Genomic DNA, 20,163 nt, shown 5'->3' with positions numbered 1-20,163 from the left:
TATTTATCTAATTTGATCTGACCAGCAATCCTGTGACATATATGCTATTATTATCCCTATTTTACAGATGAGTGAATTAAAGTTGAGAAAGTTTATATGCATTGTCCATGATCACATAGCCTAGTAAGTATTCTGGACAGGATTTGATCTCAGTTTTTCCTGATCCCAAGGACAACACTTTATTCTTATTGCCTCTTAGCTGTTTCCTAGACCATAACCTATAAAGGGCTGAAACTCTGAATAGGTGCACTGGAATCAGACAACCAGAGCACTTAACACTAATTACCTATTGGACAATACTCTATTAGCATATGCTTGGAAAACGGCCCTTCCCACTATCCTGTGCTGGCTTGATCTTTTGGTGTATACAGATAATTTAGGAGGGATTAGGGGGTGGAGTAAGACAAGCCAGAGTTACTTTTGGTGGTGGATGAAGAGAAGGGAGATTGTAGAGAGCTTGTGTCCATTCCCTTCACTTCTACCGCTAAAGACCAAGAATAAAGACCAAGGACTTTTGCTTATCCTGACTCTAGCTAATTCTGAGGCCTCCAGGGGGCTAACTCGGTCTTCACAATAATCAAATTACATTCTTATATCAATGATATATATATTTTGTCCAGGAACCATTCCTTCAGTTGCTCTTGATTGCCTCAAACCCCTCAAGTCCCCACCCCCTTTCCAAAGAGTCAAACTCTTTATACTAGGCATTTAGCTGATTTGGCTGAAAGTGTGCACCACAGACACATGTACCATATACCCCTATAAAAAGCTTTTCTATTTCATAGATCATTGGCCAGATCATCAAGGCCTAGATAACAGCCATGCTGCTGTTTCTATACCTCTCTTGCAACTTTCACACTTCTTCTCCTTCAACAATCAAATCAATATTACCTTTGCCACTGTAAAAGACATGATACACTTCTTTGCTACTAACTCAGAATATCTGTGTTTTTTGAATGATAGGTTGACTGAACCACTATATATATATTTATATATATGCAGATTTAGCAGCTACTACTTGTTCTTCTCCTTCTCATTTCCCCTTCCATTCCAACTTACTCTTCTATTGTACCCTATGGAATAGCTATTTAATTTAACAAACAGTCATTCATCTTACAATAATTCCCCCACTCTAGTTATCTCAAATGAGATAATATTCATAAAGCACAAAGCAGAGTTCCTGGTACATAGCAGATATTTATTTCCTTATTTTGCCACCTAAGTAACTATTTCATATATATTTTGAAATGACTTAAATATGTACTTATTTTCCTGCTAACAAAATGTAATTGCCATGAGGGCAGGATATTTTATTTTTTCTTTGTGTCTTCACTACCTACAAATGTTTCTGATATGTAATTCTTACTTAATGATTCAAACTGAGTTCTTGAATTCAAAGCTTCAAAAATCTTCCTCTAATCTACCTTTCCAAATTCATCTCTCATTCTCCTCCTTCATTGACTCTACAACCAATCCAACAAACTAATCAACATTTATGAAATAAATAAATAGATATGAGGCATTGTGCTAGGTATTTGTGGTATCAACTCAAAATATAAAACAGGCTCTGTCTTTTAAGAATTTAGATTTACTAGACACAGGATATAACAAGTGAATATATACATACATATAAATATATTCATTCTTGTTTACGTGAAATGGTCAAACACACTAATCCAACTAAGGCTTCCATATAATAGAACAGAAAATCTGAGTCTTAGAGGATTCTTGGAGTTCTCAGAAGTTAAGGTGAAGAAAGGGTATAATATAGATATGAGAGATAGTCTGTATGAAGGACCGATTTTATCTACAATTCAATTCAATAAACATTTATTTATTATTACTATTAACCATTTATATCAGAGACCCTGTTAAATGATGGAAATACAAAAAGAGGTAAAATACAATTCGTACTCTCAGGGAGCTTACCATGCTTATCATGGAGATAAATATAGGGAAAAGCAAGATACATAGGAAATATTTAATAGAGCGAAGGCATTGGAACTAAGAGGGGTTGAGAAAGGATGCCCTAGGAGGTAGAGATTATAGTTGATACTTAAAAGGAAGCATGGGAGGCCATTATTTGGAATGAAAGAGAAAACATATTCCAGGTATGGAGATAGTCAGAGAGAAATGTAATGCTGAGTTCAGGAAATGGCATTATCTAGTTTTTCTGAAACATAGAATTAAAGGTAAACTAGAGCCATATTTTGAAGGACTATAAATAACAAGCTAAAGGGTTTGTCTTTTATCCTACACATAATAGGAAACTTCTAAAGCTTATTGAGTAGGGGAGCAAAACATGTAGTACAAAGATTATTTTGCCACCTGCATAAAAGATAGATTGGAGAATGAAGAGCCTACTATTCATGAGTGCAATTAAGAACTGCTGAAATACTGTTTATGCAAGGTTATAAAAGTCTGAATTAGGATAGTCCAGTATGAATAGGGAAGATAAATATGAAAATGTTGTGGAAGTAGAGTCAACTAGACTTAACTCAATGCCTGTTACATAGTAAAAGCTTAATAAATTGGATGTAGGAAAGTAAAGTATCAAAACTGAGGAAGTTTTTCAGATGTACAGTTTTGGAGAAAAGATTTTGTTTAGTATTTAACATTTGAGTTTGAGATTTTCAAGTAAAGCTATCTACCAGGGAGCCTATGATATAAGACTGAAAATTAAGAAATAAAGATAAATTAAACATTAAATGTTTACTCTGTGTCAGGTATTAGGTAGGATAATTAAGCAGGAGGAGAGAGAGAGGTAGGCAGGAGGAGAGAGAGAGTCTAGAACTAGAGACAGAGCTCTATCATTTCTTAGAAATGATAAACTCATGAGAGATGACAGAGTTAATTAGAGACAGAACATATAGAGAGAACAGAAGAGATCCAAGACAGTTCTGACAGACTATCATTAAGGATGAAAGATACATAATAATATAGTAAAAGAGACTGAGAATAGGTAAGACAGGAAGGAAGAGAAATAGGGCAAACTGCATACTGAAAATCCATGAAAGAAAAAAATTCTCAAAAAAAGAGTTAGAAGTATATTAAAAGCTGAAGGGGATTGAAGAAGGATAAGGACTTTAAAAAATTCAAAGGATTAAGCAGATAATACGCTGTTGCTAACCTTGGAGAGATCAGATTCAATTGGATAATAATATTGGAAGCTAGATATTACAAGAGATCAAAAAGTAGGAAAAAAATGTGAAGACAATGAGAATAAATGTCTCTCTCCCCCTATATTTTTCACTCAGAAAGTGAAAAAAAAAATGGAATGATAGCTAGAAGAGCTTATTGGGATCAAATCAACATTTTTAAAATAGGGGGCATCAGCTTATTTTTGTAGGAGAAAAATTGAAAATTAGAGAGAGGGTATAATAGAAACTAGGAGATGATGAGTCCAAGGACACAAGTAGAATGTTTGGCCATAGAAAGCAGAAAGACCAACTCTTTACCAGATTTTGGATTACTTATCTTCCTTGGATATAATTCTTTCCTTTTCTAATTTCCTGCATTTACTTTCACTGCTTCCTATATTACTCCCTTCCACATCAATTTCTTGAAATAGTTGTCATTCTTCAAACCATAACCTAACTGCTTCTTCTTTTTTTAAATTAAACTATCCTTTATTGCCCCAATCAGAAGTCATGCTTATGTCCTTGGAATTTTTATATCACTTAGTTTGCACCTTTTCTATATACTTATTATATTCTAATTGGTTTTACATTGGTAAACCTCTTTCAGCTTCCCTACCAGTTTTCAAGTATATTACTTTCAGTCTTTAAACTTACAAGCTTTTGTGGAATAATTTGAGGATGTACTACATACCACTTTTACTCCCTTCAAAATGGCATAATCAGGTCCCCCTTGACATTAGTTGAAACTTCACATCAGTCATTTCAATTATGTTTTGCAATTCAACTCCTCCTACTGGTCATAATAATAAAACTAACATGCCTGAGATTTATGCAAAAGCAAACCCAGAATGGTACCACATCTTATTTAGTTTCTTTATTCCAGCACAAAATATGATGTTATTTGCCTTGGAAGATTCTCAATAAGTGTGCAGTGAATTGACTTGAGCTGAATTGAAATGGTAAATTGCAATGATCCCTGTAGAAATAATCTCTCATTAAAAAAAAATAAATAAATAAAACCATTTGCTCAGAGATAAAAAACAATTTTTACCTGTGTTTTGATTTTTCAATGAAACTTTTAAGCCATCCATCTACTTTTAAGTCATGGATTCAAATTCTGTTGGAGGGAACACTCATTAGGATGAAAACATGGATCTTTGAAATATTAAGCTCTGGGGGGCAGCTAGGTGGCGCAGTGGATAGAGCACCAGCCTTGAATTCAGGAGGACTGGAGTTCAAATGTGGTCTTAGACACTTAACACTTCCTAGCTGTGTGACCCTGGGCAAGTCACTTAACCCCAGCCTCAGAAAAAAAAAGAAAAAGAAAGAAAGATTAAGCTCTGATTCCTACGCAGATATAAGTTATTATTGAGGATCTATTATTTGCCTTCTCATGCTACTAGATAATATGTGGCATGTACAAATATTATAAGACATAAAAAGACAGGCCCTAAGGAAAAAAATGCCGAGTATATGAAACTTGTCTTCAGAGTTCATAATATAATCTTATTCTATTCAATTTATTCAGTGTTTTTCTTTTCAGTGATATACTTACCGCTTCTCAAATATCTAGTACTCTGATGTTATTTTTATTTTTTTCTCTGTCAAAAATAATTTTCAAATCTTTCATTTAAACTATGGTACAAATGAATGAATGAAAACTTCAAAATTGTTTTTGGGTAACTTTTTCTTTTTTTTCTTTCTTTTTTTTTGCTAAGGCAATTGGGGTTAAGTGACTTGTCAAGGGTCACACAGTTAGGAAGTGTTAAGTATCTAAGACCAGATTTGAACTCAGCTTTTCTTGACTTCAGCACTGGTACTCTATTCACTGTGCCACCTAGCTGCCCCAGTTTTTTCTAAAAAAACATGTTTAATAATCTTATGGTAAGGATCATTTATACATATATGTGTATGTACATATATATGTTGGTATATATGTAAATATAAATACATATGTATATATATGTGAATATGTATGTATGTGTATATGACTGATCATTTTAAAAATTGATAGTGGGATAAAAATTGTGGAATCATTCAAAAACCTGAATAAGTCAGCTGTACTTTGCTGAGGACAAATAGAGCATGAGCCTGGATGATCATTTGGGGGATGTTGTCAAACTTTTTCTTGTTGAGTTATTGATTGGAGAAGATCAATTCTTTCTGCTTTAAGATGCTGAGGTTCCTTTGAAACCATAGCATTCTGTGATTACCAGCTATTTAATGTTATCCAGATCTACAAGTGCAAAAAAAAAAAAATGACTTGAGGGGGAACAAGAAACAACTCAAAATAATTTTTAAAAAGTGGCACTATGTTCCCAAATACCATTCCTTTTTCTTCCTTTTATTCAATTGTGAGTTTAAGTCATTGTCTATATTTATTGCCTGTTCGAGGTACATACTTAGAGTTAGTCTATTCCTGGAAACTGAAATATGTCATCTATTTTATGGATAAGTCTGTTGTGGATTGGTCTATAAATCAATCACCAAGTAAATCATTATTGATTTATGAACTTTGGAATATAATACATTTATGAAGTGAGCATTATTAATGTTATATTTTGTTTGCTATCTGAATTAAGATACTCTAATTGATCTGTGACTTCATCTGTTCAAGAGTTACCTCCAAGAGTTCAAATAGTGATCAATGAATGTCTTCTCATACAAGTGCTACAAAATTTCACAATTGGGGTTTACTCAACATGTTAGAAGTCTTCCTTATATTTCCCTGATGTGGTAAAGGTACCAACTGAGAAATGTGGCTATTTACCTGTCATACCTCATTCTTGCCTTATAATAAACCCATATTTTCTTTCTGACAAAAATGACTTGATGATATCCTTTATTCCTTTTCTTCCTCACAATAACATCAACTAAAAATAAGAAAGATATTTCTTACTTTTAAATTTTAGCTTGAATTTCATATTAGTTTAATATTATTGGCATAGAAAAACAAGCATTTATTGAAACTCCTAGCCTTTTATCTTTAAATCAAGGCAAAAATGTTCAGAAGTACAATTGATATTATATTTAGGAACTATTTTTTAATGTGATTTTCCATATTTTTTGTTTTATATCTACTATTTAAATCGTGATATATTGTATTTAAATTTTATGACAGTCTATAATTATATGCTTAAAACAATCTTAAATAATTATATGGCAATTATTATTTTTTAATCATTCTAGGTCATTGGGTAATTTGGTATGTTCTTAAATCTTCAAATAAAAAAAATAATGCAAAACTTTCAAAGATTCTTCTAATTTTTCCCCAAACAAAAATAGAAATGAGCATAATATCATTCTCTTCTCATTGAGGTGTAGAGGTTATACTGAATTCTGAAAGACTATATTGATGGAGCATAACCTCTGATAGATACTTTCAAGATAGTTACATATCTGTGTCTCTCCAATTAGAAATAATCATGGATTTTCTACAACAAGTCCTTTAGTTCCAAAATGTCTCTGGTTTATAAGTTGGAAAATACAGAATCATACACAGCGGCCCTAAGTCATTTGTATTATTTAACCTTATTCAAGCTGCTTTAAAGATATTAAAGGTGAAAACTGTACTAAGGATTTAGAGACATCCCATATTATATTTTTAATTATTTTATTTTTATTCTCAAACTACCATCACTCTGAGCCCTTAGGAAAACAATAATTGTGTGTGTGTGTGCACTCAATTTTATATGAAAATTTTATTATTTATATGAATTGATGCATAGTGAAGTCAGCAGAATCACCAGAACAATCTCTTTGGTAACAGTAATAGTATAAAGATAATCAACTGTGAAACACTTAGTAACTATGATAAATACTATGATCCATCACAGTTCTTAAGGATTCATAATTAAAAATGTTTTCTACTCTATAGATAACTTATAAGCTCAGAGGGCATATTAAAGTTTATTTTTTTTCTCCTTTTTTTCTTTAAGTAACGTGACTGGTATAAATATGTCTGGCATGATTCCATATGTATAATTTTGAATGAGAAATATGTGTGTTCAAAAAGACTAGCACCTTTGGAGTGAGAACTTGACAAGCCCCTTTTCAGATCTGTTCATCTATTTTTCATATCCACCTTGAACTCGACTGTCAACAGTATTCCTAGAAGTTATAGCATATATAATGGTCATATTACAGTAAAGTGTCTCAGCAGATTGACCGAACCAGGTTAAGTGTAACTGACAGCTCACAAAACTGTTGGTGATTTAGGGAGTTGTCTAACCTAAGCATTTGAAAATATCCCCCAGTAGAATGAGTGGATTTAAATAATTTGTTCCCACAGGTGGTAATGCAGCTAAAAGAAGTGATGTGGAGCACTTAGAACTTGTTTGGATATCTTGGTTAAAGTTGCCAAGGTTATCCATTATATCCAGAGCCATTATTAGTCCCCTTGACTTTTGTCTTGACTTTTGTCTTGCCAGTGGACTTCAATGCCAGAGAAAGAGAGAATGAGGCTAAAGGCTTTTTGCAACTTTGCTTCACTTAAATCCAACTCACACATGAGTCAAGACATTAGCATGCAATGTCATTAATCCTCTAAAAATACTTTCTCAATAAATGAAGGAGGAAGTGAAGAAAGGAAAAAAAATGGAACTGGAAATAAAAATAAAATTTAAAATATTATAGAAATATTATATGTCAGAGTTTTTTTTTGTTGTTGTTGGGTTTTTTTTGTTTGTTTGTTTGTTTTTAAAGAATGACCTAGCAAGGGAGTATAATGTAGAAAGTATCTACAAATTTGGCACTAGACTTGTCACCAGCACATTGGATCTATCAATTCTTTGTGTTGACAATGCTATTCTTTTTTTTTAAAAAATAGTTTTTATTTACCAGATATTTGCACGCGTAATTTTACAACATTGACAATTGCCAAACCATTTGTTCCAATTTTTCCCCTCCTCCCCGCCCCCCAAGATGTCAGGTCGAACAATACATGTTAAATATGTTAGAGTATAAATTAAATACGATATATGTATACATGTATTTGTTTTGCTGAACAAAAAGAATTGGATTTTGAAATAGTGTACATTTAGCCTGTGAAGGAAATCCAAAATGCAGGTGGACAAAATTAGAGGGATTGGAAATTCTATGTAGTGGTTCATAGTCATCTTCCAGAGTTCTTTTGCTGGGTGTAGCTGGTTCAGTTCATTACTGCTCTATTGGAACTGATTTGGTTCATCTCATTGTTGTAGAGGGCCACGTCCATCAGAATTGATCATCATACACTATTGTTGTTGAAGTACATAATGATCTTCTGGTCCTGCTCATTTCACTCAGCATCAATTCATGTAAGTCTCTCCAGGCCTTTCTGAAATCATCCTGTTGGTCATTTCTTACAGAGCAATAATATTCCATAATATTCATATACCACAATTTATTCAGTCAGTCTCCAATTGATGGACATCCACGTAGTTTCCAGTTTCTGGCCACCACAAAGAGGGCTGGCACAAACATTCTTGCACATACAGGTCTCTTTTCCTTCTTTAAGATCTCTTTGGGATACAAACCCAGTAGCAACGCTGCTGGATCAAAGTTTGATAACTTTTTGAGCATGGTTCCAAATTGCTCTCCAGAATGGCTGGATGTATTCGCAGTTCCACCAACAATGTATCAGTGTCCCTGTTTTTCTGCATCCCCTCCAACATTCTGCATTACCTTTCCTTGTCATTCTAGCCAATCTGACAGGTGTGTAGTGGTATCTCAGAGTTGTCTTAATTTGCATTTCTCTGATTATTAATGATTTGGAGCATCTTTTCATATGACTAGAAATAGTTTCAATTTCTTTATCCAAGAATTGTCTGTTTATATCCTTTGACCATTTATCAATTGGAGATTGGCTTGATTTCTTATATATTAGAGTCAATTCTCTATATGTTTTGGAAATGAGGCCTTTATCTGAACCTTTGACTGTAAAAATGTTTTCCCAGTTTATTGTTTCCCTTCAAATCTTATCTGCATTGATTTTGTTTGTACAAAAACTTTTCAATTTGATATAATCAAAGCTTTCTATTTTGTGATCAATAATGATCTCTAGTTCTACTTTGGTCATGAATTCATTCCTCTTCCACAGGTCTAAGAGGTAAACTATCCTATGTTCCTCTAATTTGTTTATAATCTCATTCTTTATTCCTAGGTCATGAACCCATTTTGACCTGACCTTGGTGTATGGTCTTAAGTGTGGATCAATGCCTAGTTTCTGCCATATTAATTTCCAATTTTCCCAGGAATTTTTGTCAAACATTGAGTTCTTATCCCAAAGGCTGGGGTCCTTGGGTTTGTTAAACACTAGGTTGTTAGAGTTATTAATCATTTTGTCCTTTGTACCAACTGGTCTATTTCTTAGCCAATACCAAATGGTTTTGGTAACTGCTGCTTTATAATATAATTTTAGATCCGTACAGCTAGGCCACCTTCATTTGATTTTTTTTTTCATTAATTCCCTTGATATTCTTGACCTTTTGTTTTTCCATATGAACTTTGTTGTTATTTTTTCTAGGTCATTAAAATAGGTTTTTGGGAGTCTGATTGGTATAGCGCTAAATAAATAGATTAGTTTAGGTAGTATTGTCATCTTTATTATATTTGCTCACCCTATCCAAGAGCATTTAATATTTTTCCAATTGGTTAGAACGGACTTAATTTGTGTGGAAAGTGTTTTGTAGTTTTGCTCATATAGTTTCTGATTTTCCCTTAGCAGATAGATTCCTAAATATTTTATACTATTGGTAGTTACTTTAAATGGAATTTCTCTCTGTAATTCTAACTGTTGGACTTTGTTAGTGACATGTAAGAATGCTGATGATTTATGTGGATTTATTTTGTATCCTGCAACTTTGCTAAAGGTGTGGATTATTTCTAATAACTTTTTAGTTGAATCTTTGGGGTTCTCTATGTATACCATCATATCATCCGCAAAGAGTGATAATTTGATTTCCTCATTACCTACTCTAATTTCTTTAATCTCTTTCTCCTCTCTTATTGCCAAAGCTAGCATTTCTAATACAATATTGAATAGTAATGGTGATAATGGACAACCTTGTTTCACCCCTGATCTTAATGGGAATGGTTGCAATCTTTCTCCATTACATATGATCCTTATTGATGGTTTTAAATAGATGTTACTGATTATCTTAAGGAAAAGTCCATTTATTCCTATACTCTCAAGTGTTTTTAATAGGAATGGATGTTAGATTTTATCAAATGATTTTTCTGCATCTATTGAGATGATCATATGATTTTTGTTAATTTGATTATTAATATGGCCAATTATACTGATGGTTTTCCTAATATTGAACCAGCCCTGCATTCCTGGTATAAATCCTACTTGATCATGATGTATTATCCTGGAGATGATTTTCTGGAGTCTTTTTGCTAATATCTTATTTAGGATTTTAGCATCAATATTCATTAGGGAGATTGGTCTATAGTTTTCTTTCTCCATTTTCAACCTACCTGGTTTGGGTATTAGTACCATAACTGTGTCATAAAATGAATTTGGTAGGACTCCTTCATTCCCTATTTTTTCAAATAGTTTATATAACATTGGAGCTAATTGTTCTTTGAATGTTTGGTAGAATTCACCCGTGAATCCATCTGGTCCTGGAGATTTTTTCTTAGGGAGTTGATTAATAGCTTGCTCTATTTCTTTTTCTGAAATGGGACTATTTAAGCAATTTACTTCCTCCTCTGTTAATCTGGAAAGTCTATACTTTTGAAGGTAGTCCTCCATTTCACTTAGGTTATCAAATTTATTGGCATAAAGTTGGGCAAAGTAACTCCTTATTCTTTCTCTAATTTCCTCCTCATTGATGGACAGTTCCCCCTTTTCATTTTTAAGACTAACAATTTGATTTTCCTCTCTCCTTTTTCTAATCAGATAATTCTCAACCACTCCTTTCTCTATGCCATTTCTATACCTGACTATGGCTCGTGAAGCAGACTGTATATGACCTGCTTGGGTCAGTTCTTCCATTAAGAAAGAAATAAAGAAGGGCAGGGAACTTAATAGCTTCCTATGTCTTCACATCTGCTTGGCAAAAGTCACAGCAAAAGCTCTTTTGTGCTTTTATTAGCAGCCCATTTTATCTCTGGCATCAGGATTAGTCTGGTACCTTTCATGAATGTTAACCTCAGAGTAGGCTTTGGCCCTATACTCAGATTGTCTCTCTGGAAAAATGAGCAGTGGCAGCCTGTGAGTTACATCTATGAAATTCTTTGGTTATATTCCATCTCATTTTCTGCTTTTTGTATCCAAAAGGAGAGGTAGTAACTTTCATGGGGATTCTGATAGCTCTAATCCTTGGAATCAGTTGCTGCTAGTCCATAGGGAAATTAGCATAATGGTCTTTTTTTCTGGCAGTTGTTAAGCACTCCAAATCCTTATATCTCAGTAAAGGAAATGTTTAAAACAAGTCCAGTGGATAGAAAAAATATATCCAATTCACTATTCCAAAAATTACTGCTGTAGAATGCTATTGGTTTCTAGTTTCTTGCACAACTTTTTAGGGCATAATTATGTGATCAATGAACTTCTGATGGTGATAGGCATGAAAAAAATAAGAAGGAAAGAAATAAGTACTTATAAGTACTTACTATATGTGAAGCACTTGGTAAAGTACATTGTAAATATATTATTTTATCCCTACAACAATTCTGGGAGAGAGGTACTGTCATAATCTTCGTTTTGTAGGCAAAAATACATACTTGCCCAAAGTCATTCAAATAGTAAGTGTTTGGGACTGGATTTGAACTCAAGTCCTCCTGATTATATATCCAATACTCAATTCATTGTATCATTTGGAACTATTTCTAAAAATGTCAAAAAAAATTCTATTTTCAAACTAACATCATTCTGGACACTGGGGCAAAGAATAATTGTAAGGCAATATTGGAAAGCATCATTTATACGTATAAATACAGAAGCTTAAAAATTTATTCCTAATTCCTAATTATTATTATAGGTGGGAGGCACACTGATAAGTAGATTCCCGTCCTCCAACTCTTCCTAAAGTACATTCAAAATTGCTTTTTGCTTATTTGATTGAACAATATAGTCTAACACTCTTTTTATGCATACTACTACCATGTATAGTCCAACAAGCAATGGAATTCATTTATTAGGATTCATTTTCAAGTGTTCCCAATAGGTCAGAGACAGTTAATAAAAAGGGGCAAGGGCACACTGAATCTGGATACAAATATTCCCAGTGCTGTCCTAGGGTAGTTAAATTTTATTGCAATAGATTGGCCATCTAAGTGTCAATACAGATGTCTCTTTCTTACTCTCTGAATACTGGTTGTTGCTTCAAAGACTTCCTATGGGAAATTTACTACGGGAAGAGTGGCACAAATCTCAGTAAAATTTTAATGAATAGAGAAGTCTCATTAAGGCTTGTTATTCAGATAATGATGTTTTCCTTTTGCTCACAGGTCATTTTTAAAGAATCTTTTTCTCAGGGTTTTGAAGTAGCTATTTGGATATATTCTCAACAATCTTTTTATATAATAAATATAAAAAAAGATAATTCTTTTATATTAAACAAATTCATGGTTATAACTTCTTTCACCCTTGCCCAACAATAATATTGAGCCACTGAGAGATGTTCTGATAGTATATGTTTTCATAGTATTATAATTATTTCATTTTGTGTATTATAAATATTTATCAAGAGTATCATATATATGTTGCATATGCATATGTATGTGTTATATGTAACAGGCAATTCTGAGAACTGTCACTTGATACAGTAACCCTATTTTTTCAACCCAAAATAAGGACAATTGGTTTGACAAAGAATGTTTCTTAATCAAGGTTTTACTATAAAGATACTTCCTTTTATTGAAATTCTAACCATGTTAGAAAATCAAGACATATGGTCATATTTACTTTTAAACTCTACTATTTCCTCATTGTTGCATGTGACACTATCGTCTTATGCTACCTCATTAAGTCAACAAACATAAATTACCTGTTTACCAAATGCCAGGCACTGTGCTAAGTATAAATTTAAAGAAACACCTTCATCTCACAGAGGTGATATTCAAATTGGGGAGAAAACATATAAATAAAACAGATATATTCAAGATTGTGTGAACAAATTCTTGCAAGTCTCATTGAGATGCAAAGTTTTTGCTTATGGACCTGTTGATGGACTCAAGAACTATAAATATGAAGAATGGTGTCTAGGACTAATTAAATGTGGAGTTGGGGCAAGATGCGGTGATGCAGCAGTCAGTCTTCAGAATGCAAGCAAATGATAGGGTGAGTGCTATTGCACAGAGAATAGGTTATACTTGGGAAAAGCCTATAGAGGAGGTTTCAGTTTGTGCTTCTGGAGGATCCAAAGGCATATTGTAGGGGAAGAGAATTGACATAAGTAGGACATAGAGAAGTTTATCTTCCTGGGGATGAATTATAGACCATGAGTAGTAATCATACCTTTCCTGATTTTAGTGCCCTGGCAAAAAAAAAAATAAATAAAACAAAACAAAAACAAAACAAAACAAACAAAAAAAATTTGTTCATTGTATTTATAGTTCAATAAAAGTAGCTTAAAGTTTATGATACTTTTGCTTTGTTTGCTCAATAATTATCAAATTGAGAATGAGTTGTTCTTTAGTTAGTAGGTCACAGAGTAGTAGAATGTTTGATTTAGAGGCAGTAAGATCTAAGTTTATATACAACCAGAAATATTTAACTAGCTATTTAACCCTGAGCAAGCAATTTAACCTCTCTCTGCCTTACCCTATCTCCCAGGATTGTAGCAAGGATAAAATGAAATAACATTTGTAAAGTACTTTGCAAACCATAAACATTATATAAATGCTAGGTATTATTATTATTTTCACCCCTGGAAATTTTTGACACAGTTTTGACATTTCTATCTCTCAGTCAACAGAATTCACCCACTCACCCTGGAGTATTCATTAATGTTTTCAGCAACATTAAATATGAAAGTTTATATAAATACATAATATATTCATGTCCTATTTGGAGGGGTCACTGATAGATAATGTGATGTTTTGTGTCAAGAAAAATAGGACTGGAAATTGATTATAGAATTGCTGGTAAAGTGCTTTGATAGTAAATTGTGTACTACTATGAAGTATTTAAGCCACTAATCATGGATCACTTAAGAACCAACTTTTCCCTAGTTTTAAAGAGAAACTAAAATAATGAAGGTGCTCTATCCACTGTATTATCTAGCTGACCCTCTATCTTACATTTGATCCCATTTGCACTTTCTTTATAATGGATTTTCCCCTCCCCCACCATAGAGAGGAACATACAACCAAAATTTTTTCATTGCTTCTCCTAAGGTTCTCTATTTATTGTATATATGTTTGCAAGCATTAATGTGTTAATTTAAATTTGAGGAGAAAGAATCCAAAATATTTATGAAATGTATATTGTTATATTGCTCTATAGGAATCAGCTTGTTGTACAACCTGTGTGTCTTTCACTGGCCACATTTAATGAGTACCAGAGAGCTTGGAATTCAACAAAAAGTCTTTCATTCCAAGCCCAACATCTATATCCCATTGTTGATACTTTTCTTGGAAACATAAAGGGGAAAATGGCAAGCTTCACCCATCTTTTTTTCAAAATATTTTAAGATATTGGTATAATTTTTGCCATTCCTTTTGTTACTGTGCTGAACTTCTAGAGACTATATATAGTGTAACTTTCAAATGCCTTCCTTTTTGTTTTATGAGGCTTCAGTTTTAATTAATGACTCAATATCCATTCTTACTTATAATAAATTATATTTATCAGTAATATACTGTTTTGTAGCTTAGAATTGTGAGGAAATCAGTGAAAAACAGTAGAAATCATTTTATTTTGTGTTTAATTTTGCTTTCAATTTTATTATGCATTATTTGCAAATTTTAAAAATCCAGTTCATTTCATATGAACTCAACCTTTGCCTATTTGTATTGTCAATTTTCATATGCACCAGGCCACTTTTAGCTGATGGAATATTGATGTTTCTAATTTGTTTCAATGTATCTTTTCATTTTGTTTAATGGAACATGAAGGAGCTTTACTTCCTTTGCTTTCTTCTGTGTGAAGTTGATCATTACAATTGCTCTCAGAAAGGATGATCTGAAAATATATGCTGCCCTACCAATATTTTAGAAGCTACTGTAATCTCAGTGTGCAGAATAATTGTTGCCCATCTCTATGGTTGATATTACTTTACTTTCCATTGTCCCATATTTTATGGGATGCTTAATGAGGTGGGATAACTTTCTTCTCTATCTCATCATCATTATTGATGATGATGAAGAAGATAATTCAATCTGTATCCTTATTGGGAGCACTCAGATCAATGAGATTATAGATCCACCATTAAAGTATTCAATATATTGTAAACCTGGTCACGACTCACCACCATTGGTCAGATCACCAAAAATTATATAGCTATTCATTTCAACATAGATTTAGATGATTAACATTGATAATTTAACAAAATCACTTCAATCATATATAAATAAAAAAAAATCACTGGGCACTTGTCCAATACCCTTGGAAATCACCTTAAATCTTCTGGAAGTTGGAGGGAAAGCAAAAGACATTGGAAGGAGAGAGGAAATGCAGTAGATCTTTGTTCCTCATTTCCTGATGCCACCAATTCCCTTTATATTAAAATATTGTTGTTCAGTCTTTTTCAATTATATGTACCTCTTCATAACCCTATATGCTGTTGCTATATTTTCAGGCTCGGTGAGATGTGGGTTTGATTTACTTGACTCTGCAACAAGGATAATGATTTTCTTTATTTGTGGAGAGGAAGCTATTAATATTGTTGCAGAATAAAGAATGGGGGTCGCTGAAATATTTTTAATGCAGAGAAAATAATAGAACAAAGTTCATTAAAAAAAAAAAAAGCATAGTTAAAACACTTTGAAAGTAATGTGGGGACAGCTAGGTGGCACAGAGAGTAGAGCACCAGTCCCAAAGTCAGAAAGACCTGAGTTCAAATCTGGCCTCAGACACTTAACACTTCCTAGCTGTGTGACCATGGGCAAGTCATTTAACCCCAATTGCCTCAGCATTAAAAAAAAAAAAAAAAAAAAAAAAAAAAAAAAAAAGCTTATTACATGGGATATTTTTGGAGTAATAAAATTGTCATTTTTTAAAAATAAACTTTTTATCCCTTATCTTCAACACAATTCTTTGATTTTAGTCTTATTTACATTTGAAAGGGAAAGATTTTCTTTCAAATATTTTAATTTAAGAATGGAAATCAGTAGAGGTAAAGCCAAGACAACAAAGTAAAGGCAGGGACTTGCTTGAGCACTCCCCCAAACCCCCCCAATACATATAAATTATGACTCTAAAAAAATTTTAGAATATCAGAACCCACAAAAAGATGAAACGAAACAATTTTCTAGCCCAGGACAACTTGGAAGGTCACAGGAAAGGTTTGTTGCATTTGGGTGAGAGTGGAACATAGTCCTGCACAGGCATGTTGTAAACGAGGGGCAGGTATTTGGAGCCATTGATTCAGCAGTGGCAGTTTGGCTTCCAGAGCTTTTATCCCACAGACAGTAAGGGGATCAAGCATACTGCTTCTTATGTCATACCACCTTGGATGAACTGAAAACTTAAAGGTCCCTAGAAATATATCTGAAAATAGTTACACAAAACCCCTGAAATTTGGAACAGTGCCCCTCCATCCTGGAAGCAGAGCCCTACTTTAACAAAGAGTTAAAAGTCAAGTAATAGCCTGGGAAAATGAATGAACAAGAGAAAAAATTATCATCATAAAAAGTTACTATAAGGACAAGAAATATCAAAAGACATACTCAGAAAATAACAAAGTCAAACCTCTTATATTCAAAGCCTCCATGAAAAAATTGGTCTTAGGACATAGAAGAGCTCAAAAAGGATTTTGAAAATCAAGTAAGAAAAGTAGAGGAAAAAAAAATGAGAGTGGTACAAGAAAATCATGAAAAACAAGTCAACAGCTTGGTAAAGGAGACACACCAAAAATGCTGAAGGAAAATAATATCCAATAAACCAATTAGGTCAAATGGTAAAGGAAGTACAAAAAAATCAATGAATAGAAGAATGCATTACAAAGCAAAATTGGCCAAAGGTTAAGAGAGGCAAAAAAATTCATTGAGGAAAAAACAATTCCTCAAAGAGTAGAATTGGCCAAATGGGGGGAAAAACCCACTGAAGAAAGCAATTCCTTTAAAAAAGTAGAATTGGACAAATGGGAAAAAAAAGAGGTTTAAAAGCTCACTGAAAAAAAAAAAAGAATTCCTTAAAAATTATGATTGAGTAAATGAAAGCTAATAACCTTATGAGAAATCAAGAAACAATAAAACCAAAGGAATAAAAACATAGTAGAAAACATGAAATCTCTCACTGGAAAAATAATTGAACTGGGAAATAGATACAGGAGAGATCATTTAAAAATTATTGAGCTACTTGAAAGCCATGATAAAGAAGTCTAAACTTCATCTTTCAAGAAAATTCTAAGGAAAAGTGCCCCAATGTTCTAGAGAATAAAATAGAAATTGAAAAAGATCTATTGATCACCTCCTGGAAGAGATTCAAAATAAGATATCCCAAGAATAATAAAGACAAATTCTAGAGCTTCCAAGGGGAAAATATAGCAAGCAGTCAGAAAGAAATAATTTAATCATCATGAAGCCACAGACAGGATAACAATACAATTTAGCAATTTCTACTTTACAAAATTGGAGGACTTGGAATATGATAGTCTAAAGGGAAAAGTAGTTAGGAATATACCAAAGGATCACCATGTTGTACCACAGCTCTCTTTTAATGTTCTGACCCAGTTTCCCTAATTGTCCTATTTAGTTACTCTGCCTCGTGTTATAACTATTCCCTTTTAATATTAGGATAAAGGTTTTAAATTTTATACCTTAGGCTATACTTTTTCCCTCTTAATGTTTGATAGGATGAAGGTCTTTATCCATTTTAGACATCATCAGAATATCAGGAGCCTCTCCAGTACCTCCTATTATGTGATCCTAGGTGCCTCTCTCCATTAAGTCATCCCCATCCAGGTACTTACCCCATTATGTTATTGTTCTTGTTACCGTATAAAAGAATCCTGTCTGACATTCAGGGCTAGATTCTTTGAGATGATAGTCTTGTTCAGCCCTGGGACCAACCATGGATCCATTTGGTCCCAGTAAATCTCTCCATTTAATAAATTATTAAATTGTTCTCTAATCTCTAACCTGCCTCAATTTATCTGACATTACAACTGAACCCATAAAACTAAATATAATCCTTGAAGAAAAAAATGGATATTCAATGAAATAAATGAGTTTTAAAGCATTCTTGATGAAAAGGCTAGATAAGTTTACAGAGAAGCAAACATATAAAATGGAAAGAGAAATCATGTTGAAATGTTTGCTTTCCTAGATAGGAAGATGATTCTTGTAATTTATAAGAATTTCTTCATTATTAAGGCAGATGGAATAGTTAGACGGATAAAAGGCACAGATATTTATTGTTTATGAAGGGAAGATATCTAAAAAAGAAATTAAGGGGTGATAGAATGAAATTATCATACATAAAAGAGGCAAGAAAAACTTTTTACAGAGGAAGGGAAGGGAAGGGAGATAAGTAGATGAATAAACCTTATCCTCATCAGAACTGGCTCAAAGAAAGAATCATATACATACTCAAGTGGGTATAGAAATATATCTTACCCTGCAGAAAAACTGAAAGAGAAGGGAACAAAAGAAGAGATGAGTGTGATAAAAAAGGAAGTAATATTGGGGGAGGAACTAGTCAGAAGCAGAATATTTTTGAGGAGAGAAGGAAAGAAAGTGGAATAAATAGGGGAGAAATACAGTTAGCAAGAATCATTGTGAAGAAAAAAAAATAACTTGAAACAATTTCTTCTAATAAAGGCCTCATTTCTCAATCATATAGTGAACTGAGTCAAATTTATAAAAATAAGAGCCATTCCCCATTGACAAATGATCAGAATATATGAAATTTTCAGATAAAGTAATCATGGCTATCTATAATCATATGAAAAAGAAATACTCTAACTCACTTTTGATTGGAGAAATATAGATTAAAACAATTCTGAAGAGCTATTAGATTTATTAGGTTGGCTAACAGAACTGAAAAGAAAAGAAACAAATATTGTTAAGGATATGGGGAAAAAATTATACAATAACACATTGTTGGTGGAGAGATAAACTGTTTCAACAATTTTGTAGCACAATTTGGAACTACACAAACATGAATGTCTTTTGGCATAACAATAGTAGTACCAAGAGAGAGATAAAACACAAAAAAGAAAAGACCTATATGTATAAAAATATTTAAACCAGCTGTTTTCTAGAAGCAAAAAAAAAAGTTAGAGGATGTCCACTAATTGGACTATGGCTGAATAAATTGTGGTATGTGATTATGATGGAATACTATTATACTATAACACCCATTTTGTTAACCTGCGCTTCACAACCCCACATGAAGTCATAATTGAATGTAAGAATCATGAAGTTATAATTTATCAGCAAATGTTTAATTTGTATACATATTTTATATACATTTAAACAAAGGGTTTATAAAAATTTTAGTGTAAATTAAGAAGCTCTATTATAAGAAATGATGAGCAAAATGTTCTCAGAACAATCTGGAAGGTATTGCATGAGTTTATGCAAAATGAAATGTACTGTCTACAAAGTAAAAGATGATCAGCTGGGAATGACATAACTATTTTCATCAATACAATGATCCAAGGTAACTCTGAGGGACTTTTGTTAAAAACTGCTATCCACCCGAAGAATGAGATGCATGTGTCTGAATATAGATTGAAGCATATTCTTTTAAAAAATCTTCTTTATTTTTTCTTGAGTTTTTTTCTGCATTTTATTTCACAACATGATTATTATGGAAATATTGTGTATAATTAAACATGTATAACAACACAAATTGATTGGATTATCATTGGAAAAGTAAAGTGGGGACAGAGAGCTTAGGAATACATGGAGTTTTACTTAAAAT

The 20,163-nt window shown here is 32.7% G+C and overlaps 1 long non-coding RNA gene across 2 annotated transcripts in view; it reads right to left on the bottom strand.

The window, feature by feature from the left end:
• LOC141553899 (uncharacterized) overlaps nt 1-20,163 on the bottom strand; it is a 109,116-nt gene that overhangs the window by 29,932 nt on the left and 59,021 nt on the right. The window lies entirely within an intron of this gene.

Source organism: Sminthopsis crassicaudata, chromosome 1 (assembly GCF_048593235.1).
Source record: "Sminthopsis crassicaudata isolate SCR6 chromosome 1, ASM4859323v1, whole genome shotgun sequence".
Classification (NCBI taxonomy): domain Eukaryota; kingdom Metazoa; phylum Chordata; class Mammalia; order Dasyuromorphia; family Dasyuridae; genus Sminthopsis; species Sminthopsis crassicaudata.
Note: the sequence above shows the minus strand (reverse complement) of the source record. Positions and strands in the feature narration are given on the sequence as shown.